Raw genomic sequence first — 10,536 nt, 5'->3', positions numbered from 1 at the left:
AATTTTGAGTAGTTCCATTGAATATCAGCAAGAAAAAGGAATGCATGACCATTTTGAGAAGTACATAAAAATAATTCTTTAAGGATCAGACATACAAAGAAAGTAAAAGAAGATAAGTTTACAGAATGTAGCCATTTGATTTGTTGTAGTAAATAAATAGTACAAAGTGTAATATCTTGTAGGCATGATGTGTCCTTTCTCTGTGGCCCCTGACAAGTCTGCTGCTAAGTCACTTCAGTCGTGTCGGACTCTGTGCGACCCCATAGACAGCAGCCCACCAGGCCTCCCCATCCCTGGGATTCTCCAGGCAAGAACACTGGAGTGGGTTGGGTTGTCGTTTCCTTCTCCAATGCATGAAAATAAAAAGTGAAAGTGAAATTGCTCAGTCGTGTCCGACTCTGTGGAACCCCATGGACTGCTGCCTACCAGGCTCCTTCGTCCATGGGATTTTCCAGGCAAGAGCACTGGAGTGGGGTGCCATTGCCTTCTCTGCTGTCTCATTAATTCCCACATTATCTTTGGGCAGCAGGTCCCATTTTACAGAATGTAAATGGTAGAATGTTTCATTTTTCCAGAATTATATATTTGGAGGCAAGATGCTACTGCAAATCTTGATTCCACCACTTCTTTTTTGAGTAACCTGAGGGAAGTTACTTTGCCTCTCAATGTAAAGATTTCCCCATCTATGAAATAGGATTAAAAAACACTCATCTAATAGGATTGTCTCAAGGGTTACATAAGATCCTGCAAATAGAATTAATAACACCTTTCACAGTAAACAGAAAATGCTCAATAGATACCAGCTACTCCAGAGAGAGGGGAGAACATATCTGAACTCTGATTTGTGATATTTCTGTTGAATTCTTCTATAAACCGATGAGATACCATCCAAAATATACCAAGCATTTAAAATAATTTTTGGCCAAATAGTAAACCAGACTGTCGACAGTTTTGAACCATGCAGAGAGGAAGAGTGGAGAAATTGAGTGACTGTATATGAATTTGCCCTATTCTCCATTTTCTGTGTTGATGGTGTGTGTGTGGTGATTATTACTGGAAAACAGTCTTCTGGAATCTGAACTAGAAGGTCATGGTATCATCGCAAAGGCTGCCCATCACCTATTGTATAACCTGGGGATGATATTGACATGGAGGGATCAGATCACTGCCTCAACACTGGGCAAATGATATTCTAGAACCCTGTAGTCCCAGACCAACAGCAACACATCACCTGAAAATTTGTTAGAAATAAAGTTTTCAGATCCTGCCCCAGATCTCCTGAATCAGCAATTCTGGGGGCAGAACCTAGCAATCTGTGTGATGGTGATGCTGCTAAAGTATGAAAACCACTGTTCTCCAAACAAGTCCAAAAGGGACCAGAACCATATCCCCATGGCCTGATCTGCTTCTTAGGACAGTGCCTCCACAGGTATCAATAGTTCTGTTCTGGGGAATATTAACTCATAAAAAGAAATGTCAAAATGACAAAAAATGTTATTTTACGGACTTGATCGAAAAAATTTAAAAATGAGGGCAAGCAGAGGCATAATATTCTAAGTTCCTATTGTAATTTGATTTTTCCTCTAGGTTTAATACTTTAACAGCTTATGAACTAGACAAGATCTTGGCATTTGTCTACTCCAACTAAAGCCCACCATCATGTGTCCAAATACATACGACTGTTTAGAGTAAAAAGCGTAATTACTACCCAGGCCTCTAGCCTAAAATTAGCTCGGTTTTTCCAGTGGACTTTTTGAAAAATAAAAATGTCATGGCAATTGAGAGAACTTAAGAGAAATTTTTTCTGAAATTCTAATCTGGCCTATCCCTACACCTAGTTTCCTAGTGTTTGTTTTACAAATTCTGTACAAGACATCTGCTCAAGTGACTGGTGATGTTGCTATTGTCCAAAGAGTCAAAGAGCAAATTTTCCTAAATTATGAGGATGAATAGAAACCATTGAGTTTGGGATAAGAATCTCTTGGGAAGAGGATTACAGTATTTAAAACCTTCAACTCCCCAAATACACACACCTGCATCCCAGGGGACTCTAAAAGAAGCCTTCTCCTCCCTCTCCCTGAGTTGAAATTGGAGGAATCTTTGATTTAGCATGAAATTCAAAGCCCCTGTTAAAGACAGAAATGTCCATGTAAGAATGTCTGGAATGACTGTATCAGGTTTTCTTAGGGACTGAGACCTCGCCTTGATAAGAGGTGTTGCAGTGTGCTCACTGGGGCTGCCATGCGACAGTATCAGAAGAATGTGGCAGCTCTGTGTGGAATAACATTAAAACAATACACACAGAATGACTGAGTCAGCTACAAAATCTAATTGTTCTAACACTCAGATTATTCACACTAAGTATTTATGAAATACTTCTGAGAACTCTATCATAAGATGGCTTTATTCTATTTTCTTTCCCAGTAGATTTAAACCTAGTCTCCCCCTCATAAGCCTGTGACATCAGGCTTTCCGTGTGTCTCATATACAAGGGGTACTAATTAAAAGTGTTATTACCCTTTTTTTGACAAATCTTCATAAGTCAACCATCTTAATTATCTTAAAAATTCACCTTAAGACCTTTGCCAGCAAGTTGCCTGTGTTTGACTGTCCCGGATTTTAATACACAGGCCTTACTTCTAGTCCACCAGGAAACAGTTAAATGAGATCAGTTAGAGTTGCTTTCAGCCAAAAGGGATCAGTATATCTCCCTTCTCTAACCTTGCTCATTACAGTATAATCACAAATGAAGGAGCGTTAGACAGTCCCCAGGAAATGTAATAAAACAAATCTAACCCACTTCCCAATTTCGGGATAGGACAAGCTTGTGGAGGCAACGTGACATAATGCTAAGAGAAGAACGTTGTAGTCAGAAGAGAAAGTGTCACTCTTGACTCACTGAGTGACTGTGGCCGGCTCAAAATCTGATCTCTCCATTTATTCAGCTGTTAAATGGTGATGATAATGACAACACCAAATTTACATATAAGAAAAAGGGGCTACCAACCCCCAGACTAGAGTGTTTTAAATATAGTCTAGCCTTATCACCAGCAATTCTACTCCTGGGGTAAAATTAGAGAGTCCAGAGAGATTCTTACACAGGTTCTTAAGGATCACATACATGAACATTGACTTCGGCACCCTTTGGAGTGAGGTAACTAGAGGTAATCTGGGTGCATATCACTGAAAGACTGCATAGAGGAAATTATTTGTCATTAAGTAAATGTATCACAAGGAAAATATACACACTGTATGGTAGTTAGAAGCAAGGGACTAAATATACACATAGTACATGTTGTTGTTGCTCTAGGTGCTAAGTCATGTCTGACTCTCCTGTGTCCCCATGGACTGTAGCCCATCAGGCTCCTCTGTTCATGGAATTTCCCAAGCAAGAATACTGGAGTGGGTAGCCATTCCTTTCTGCAAGGGATCTTCCTGACCCAGGAGCTGAACTCATATGTCCTGCATTGCAGGAGGATTCTTTACCGCTGAGCCATGAGGGAAGCCACCACACAGCACATGTGCAAGTCTTTCAGTCGTGTCTAACTCTCTGTGACCCCACAGACTATACAGTCCATGGAATTCTCCAGGCCAGAATACTGGAGTGGGTAGCTGTTCTATTCTCCAGGGGATCTCCCCAACCCAGGGATCGAAGCCAGGTCTCCCACATTGCAGGCAGATTCTTTACCAGCTGAGCTACATGGGAAGCCCACAGAGTACATGGATGAATCCTAAATATATGGTCCTGAGTAAAAGAAAATTTTAAAGTAAATAGAAACACAAAGCACGATATTATTTATATAAATTAAATGCAAGCAAAAACACATGCATTTTACAAGAACATGTACAAACCAAAAGGTACATGTTGAATACAATAAAAATGGCTGCCTGTGGGGAGAAGGAATGGGAATGAGAAACAGAAAAAAAAAGAGAAAAAAATAAAAAAGAACTCTTGCTTTGAGCAGTGATGATAATGTGTCAACTGAGGGAATAATTAACTCATCCCCTGAAGTCCAGAAAAGGAAAAATTATGTAAATGGAATTTGTTAAGGAAATAATTGTTGCCTCCTCTCCAAACTCTTCATCTCTTTCTTTCAACTCTTCATTGAAGACTTTTCCTTCTTTTGATCCTCATTCATTAACTATCAGTTCAGTTCAGTTCAGTTCAGTTGCTCAGTCGTGTACGACTCTTTGCAACCCCATGGACTGCAGCTCGCCAGGCCTCCCTATCCATCACCAACTCCCGGAGTGTACTCAAACTCATGTCCATTGAGTAGGTTATGCCATCTCATCCTCTGTTGTCTGCTTCTCCTCCCACCATCAATCTTTCCCAGCACCAGGGTCTCTTCAAGTGAGTCAGTTCTTCTCATCAGATAACCGAAGTATTGGAGTTTCAGCTTCAGCATCAATCCTTCCAATGAATATTCAGGACTGATTTCCTTTAGGATGGACTGGTTGGCTCTCCTTGCAGTCCAAGGAACTCGCAAGAGTCCTCACCAACACCACATTTCAAAAGCATCAATTCGTTGGTGCTCGGCTCTCTTTATAGTCCAACTCTGATATGCATACATGACTACTGGAAAAACCATAGCTTTGGCTAGAAGGACCTTTGTTGGCAAAGGAATGTCTCTGCTTTTTAATATGCTGTCTAGGTTGGTCATAACTTTTCTTCCAAGGAGCAAACATCTTTTAATTTCATGGCTGCAGTCACCACCTGCAGTGATTTTGGAGCCCCCACAAATAAAGTCTGACACTGTTTCCACTGTTTCCCCATCTATTTCCCATGAAGTGATGGGACCAGATGCCATGACCTTAATTTTCTGAATGTTGAGTTTTAAGCCAACTTTTTCACTCTCCTCTTTCACTTTCATCAAGAGGCCCTTTAATTCTTCTTCACTTTCTGCCATAAGGGTGGTGTCATCTACATATCTGAGGTTATTGATATTTCTCCCGGCAATCTTGATTCCAGCTTGTGCTTCCTCCAGCCCAGCATTTCTCATGATGTACTCTGCATATAAGTTAAATAAGTAGGGTGACAATATACAGCCTTGACATACTCTTTTTCCTATTTGGAACCAGTCTGTTGTTCCATGTCCAGTTCTAACTGTTGCTTCCTGACCTGCATACAGATTTCTCAAGAGGCAGGTCAGGTGGTCTGGTATTCCCATCTCTTTCAGAATTGTCCACAGTTTATTGTGATCCACACAGTCAAAGGCTTTGGCATAGTCAATAAAGCAGAGATAGATGTTTTTCTAGAACTCTCTCACTTTTTTGATCATCCAATGGATGTTGGCAATTTGATCTCTGGTTCCTCTGCCTTTTCTAAAACCAGCTTGAACATCTGGAAGTTCACAGTTCATGTACTGTTGAAGCCTGGCTTGGAGAATTTTGAGCATTACTAGTGTATGAGATGTCCATGTGTAGAGTCTTCTCTTGTGTTGTTGGAAGAGGCTGTTTGCTATGACCATTGTGTTCTCTTGGCAAAACTCTATTAGCCTTTGCCCTGCTTCATTCTGTACTCCAAGGGCAAATTTGCCTGTTACTCCAGGTGTTTCTTGAGTTCCTACCTTTGCATTCCAGTCCCCTATAATGAAAAGGAAATCTTTTTTGGGTGTTAGTTCTAGAAGGTCTTGTAGGTCTTCATAGGACCATTCAACTTCAGCTTCTTCAGCCTTACTAGTTGGGGCATAGACTTGGATTGCTGTGATATTGAATGGTTTGCCTTGGAAACTAATTATAGCAATTCTTCATTAGAGAAATTGATATGAATAACTTATTTAGACATTGTTTTTTGTATCCCATTGTGGTATTTGCTATAATACTATTTTTACTACTAGGTAGAAACAAAACTTAAAAGGCTCTCGGCTATGGTGGAATTTAATACCAAGGCAAATGGGTGGACTCTTTGAGATCATAGTGTGTCCTCCACTGGCGCCAGGTCATAGACATCCAAGGTCATGAGAGATCTGTGGCTCTCATTTGTAGATTACAAATTTGAGTAAGGTCTCATATAATCAAAGATACCACAAGAATCTGATTACCTTCTGTCTTTGAAAGTTGGCTTAAATTAGAAGCTTTCGGGTCAAAGTGGATCCTGTACCATACTTCCCTAACAAACAGAAGGTTTATTCAGTGAATATGCCTACTTTAATCTATTAACCCCTTTGTGATTTTGTGAGTGGAGTGATACAGGAGAAATGAGGTACAGTCGAAAGACTTGAATATCCAGGATTTGGAAGTAACAAACAAAAGACTGGTTAATGTAAAATGCAGTTCACTGGATGCGTTGTCCAGTTGGCTGCCCAGTAAAATCTCTCCCGCTAGGCACCCTCACCCTGCCTAGTCATCTAATTTACCCTCATGAGGAAGTGAAGGGTTTACAGTGAGAGGCTCTCTTTTATGTATTAACAAAAGGGCAGATATTTGTAGGTGTACTGTGGAGGAGGCTTCTGACGTTTCTTATTCCGTGGATTATGTTTAACTTGTCACCTTGACATCTTTCTTTTGTGTTTCTTATGCTCCCCCTTTAACATCTTCACCTTGTTTTACTGACTCCTTTGTTCCATGAGATGTTAAGGGTCATCAAGCTTTCATAGCCATTGTCAAGACATTGTCATTTTTCAGGAAAATCAGTCAATGCGCTTGTCCCCTTCTAGCTGGTAAACTTCTTTGTGAAGTTTAAAGTTTTGAAGACTCTTCTTCTTTGCTCAATTTTGATTACTTAGTCTCTCAGATCTTCTAAGACAATGAAAGAGCATAATATCTGGCCTGTCCTTAATTTGGAAGACTTATCTTCCAAAATATCTTCCCCAAATAGTTTACAGCAAGAGCATTGACATCTCTTGCTTTCTCTCTCTATTTTTTTTTACTTAATTTAGGAGCATTTTTATAATAACTATTTCACCAGCATGCTCTGTGACTTCTAAGAAAGATCCAAATATTGAGTAAAATAAACAATTTTAATACATCATTATTTATGGTATAAGTACTATATTTATTGGTATTTTGACTGACTTCCCTACAGGCTTTAATTTTAGTCATTTGTGGGAGTTTAAATTCAGTTATTATGTCCAAATAAGAATAAAATTTCAACTATATTTTATTTTCCTGGATTTCCTGTGGCCTAGTATTACAGAGCCACATAGAAGTATGTTGTGGAAAATTCAACATAGAAGTACGTTGACCAGGATGGATGCTATTAAGTTGCACTAACCAGTCACAAGCCAGTGCCAGAAATTAAAGGCATAGGAGAGTTGTGAATTTTTTCCCTCTTGGTTTCTAATTTGTGGATCCAAAGGAAAGAATGATATTCTTAGGTGAATGATATTTTGTACTAATAAGAGCAGGTGTTGGTCAAGGTATAGCTATATCTTCTTATCTTTAGGAGCAATTCAGACAACCAGCTTTCCTTAAATGCGCATCTACTCTTATGCCTAGGCTGAAATGTACAATAAAGAACTCTTTAAAAATCCTATGATCAGAGCATAATCTTAATTGTCTCTTTCTCCTCAGAATGATTTGTCAGAAAAGAAGAGAGCTGTGTGAAACATATTGCCAGAAAAGCAAAACAACATTACCAATAAAGTTAATCACTTTCCATATGCTGAGGTTGTGGTGGTTTTGGAATGTATCAACTTGGCTAGTACGAACTGCATTGCCAAGAATTCATTTCTCTGTATTTCCAGTTAGACTTTTGCATAATATTGGATGGTAGAAGTGAAGTAACACTCAGATTATTTTGTTTTCTTGTTTGGTTGTTTTTGTCTTGTTTGTTTATTTTCTCAAACAAAAGCAAGATAACCAGGAGCTGTCCAAACTCATAAGCATTGCCAGTTTGCTGGCTTACTTCATGGACATCAAATGATCCAGACTCTCCAGAACCTCCTTCATCTTTTCTGATTCAAGAGTCAGATGTGTTTGGGTCCACAATGAAGGGTCCCAGTGTCTTACTGCCTTGAGACTGAAAGCAGTGGGAACTGACATGGGTTCCCATCCACCATTGCAGGTTCCAGCTGATGCTTATAAGTTCCAAATTTTCCTTGCTGTCTCTGACTTTACATCCACATTTCCCTTCTGACTGACTTCCCTACAGGCTTCAAACTCTAGCATCAGAAATGAAGACAACAGCCTTGCAGAGACAGTTTAACCAGCTCTTTTCCACTGTGTAGGCTTGAATCACTATAACAAATCCCTTAATATAGAGAAATAGATATATTTCCTTCAAATGATTCTTCCTGGACTGATACAGAGATCTAGCATGTTACAAGGAAAGGAAAAAGAAAAAGCAGCCCCCTAAGTGAAAACATGACAAAATTAGCCAGAGAACAGTGTCAACTGTGGGGAAGAGGAATAATAAAGAGACAATGGAGAGTCTTGACACCCCTCCTGGGATGGCTTCCCCACTCTACCCTTATCCTTAAATTTACCACAAGGGTAACAGCTAACCTGGAATTTAACCTTCTCATGAAGGCTAGTGAATACTCTGAAAGACTGTGAGCTCACAGGCACACTAACAAGATGTTTGATACCAGGATTAAAAAAAAAACAAACTGAGAAACTTATACCTGAAAAATAACACTTAATTAGCTAGAGATTTAAAGTGAGCATTATAATCATCTTCAGAAAGATGAGGAAGATATTATTAACATAAAGAAAGAGCTAGCAGTTATATGGTATAACCAAGTGGAAATACTATAGCATAAATAAAAATTTGAAATAAAGAACTCAATGCATGATATGATAGGAGAGTAAAGACAGTTGAAGAACAAGCTAGTGAGCTGAAAGGTAAGAATAAAGAAGTCTATGAAAGCACTAGGAAGAAATAAGGGCTTCCCTGGTGGCTCCGATGGTAAAGAATCTGCCTGCAACGTAGGAGACCCAGGTTCAATTCCTGGGTCAGCAAGATCCTCTGGAGAAGGGAATGGCTACCCACTCCAGTATGACTGCCTGGGAAATTTCACGGACAGAGGAGCCTGGCGGGCTACAGTTCCTGGGGTCACAGAGAGCCAGATATGACTTAGCTACTAAACAGCAAACACCCTAAAGTAACTACTAAAAAAATACAAGTAAGCCAACAAGAAGGATAAAATGTAATTGCTAAAAATATAATAACCCAAAATAAAGCCAAAAAAGAGGAACTATAGATTAAAGAACAGTGGGATTATCTTATACCATATACAAAAATTAATTCAAAAGAGACAAAGACATGAACATAAGACCTGAAACTATAAAACTCCCAGAAGGATACAAGGGGAAACCAACAAAGGACTAGGATCCAGAATAAATATATATGTGTGTGTGTGTGTGTGTGTGTGTGTGTGTGTGTGTGTATATATATATATATATATATATATATATATAAAAAATGATCCAGGAATAGAATCTGTGTCTCCTGCATTGGCAGGCTGATTCTTTACCACTAAGCCACCTGGGAAGCCCATTGTTTTAAGGTAATACATGTACATATTCTAAAATATATAAACATATTTTAAAATCTCCCCGAAATCAATAAGACAACCAATCACCAGGAAATTAGCAAAAGAAATGTACAGATATTCCACAAAAGGGCCAGCTCCAATGATCCTAAACACAGAGTCCTTAGATATATGATAAGATGTTCAACCTCACTAGTAATCAGGAAAATACAAGTTAAAAAAATATGGGAAATGATTTTAAGCAATAAGAAAGGCAAATTTCTAAGTCAGACAATGTCACCGGTAAGCTGTTTAGTAATAAGCAGCATTTATTTGCTGCTGGTGGGAATATAAATTATTTCAACTGCTTCAGAAAATAGTTTAGTTTTCCTTATAAACCTGAAAGTGTACATTTCCTACAATCCAGTGATTTCATTAGAATATATACACTTTAGAGGAATTCTTGCACCCTAAGTTAATTGTTACATGTAATTCAGGAAAATGTAAAACAGTGTTTATAGAAATTTTGATCATATTGTAAAAACTGTAGCCCAAATATCCATCAACAGTAGGAGATATATATACACACACACATATATATATATCCTATATAAATAAGTTGTGGCAAAATCTTATAATGAATAGACATAGCTAAATATAACATTATGGATTAATTAAGCAAAAACATAATTTTGAGTGAAAAATAAAGTCACTATCAAATATACCATTTGATTATATTTAGGGGCTTCCCAGGTGGTGCTAACGGTAAAGAACTCGCCTGCCAAAGCAGGAGACACAAGAGACAGGGTTTCCATTCCTGGGTTGGAAAGATCCCCTGGAGGAGGAAGTGACAACCCACTCCAGTATTCTTGCCTGGAGAATCCCATGACAAAGGAGCCTGGAGGGCTACAGTCCATGGGGTAGCAAAGAGTCGGACTCGACTAAAGTGACTTAGCAGGCATGAGTGTAAGATTCAAAAGCTGGCAAACGAAACAGTGTTCTACTTAGGGTTACCTATATAGGTATAAGGGCTTCCCCGATGGCTCAGTGGGTAAAGGATCTTCCTGCAAAGCAGGAGACATAGGAGACGTGGATTCCATTCCTGGGTAGGGAAGATCCCTTG

Source organism: Bos grunniens, chromosome 3, assembly GCF_055505025.1.
Source record: "Bos grunniens cultivar Pamir isolate PY7600 chromosome 3, Bosgru_T2T1.0, whole genome shotgun sequence".
In the NCBI taxonomy this organism is placed as follows: Eukaryota; Metazoa; Chordata; class Mammalia; order Artiodactyla; family Bovidae; genus Bos; species Bos grunniens.
The sequence above is the reverse complement of the archived record's forward strand: the minus strand, read 5'-3'. Positions refer to the sequence as shown.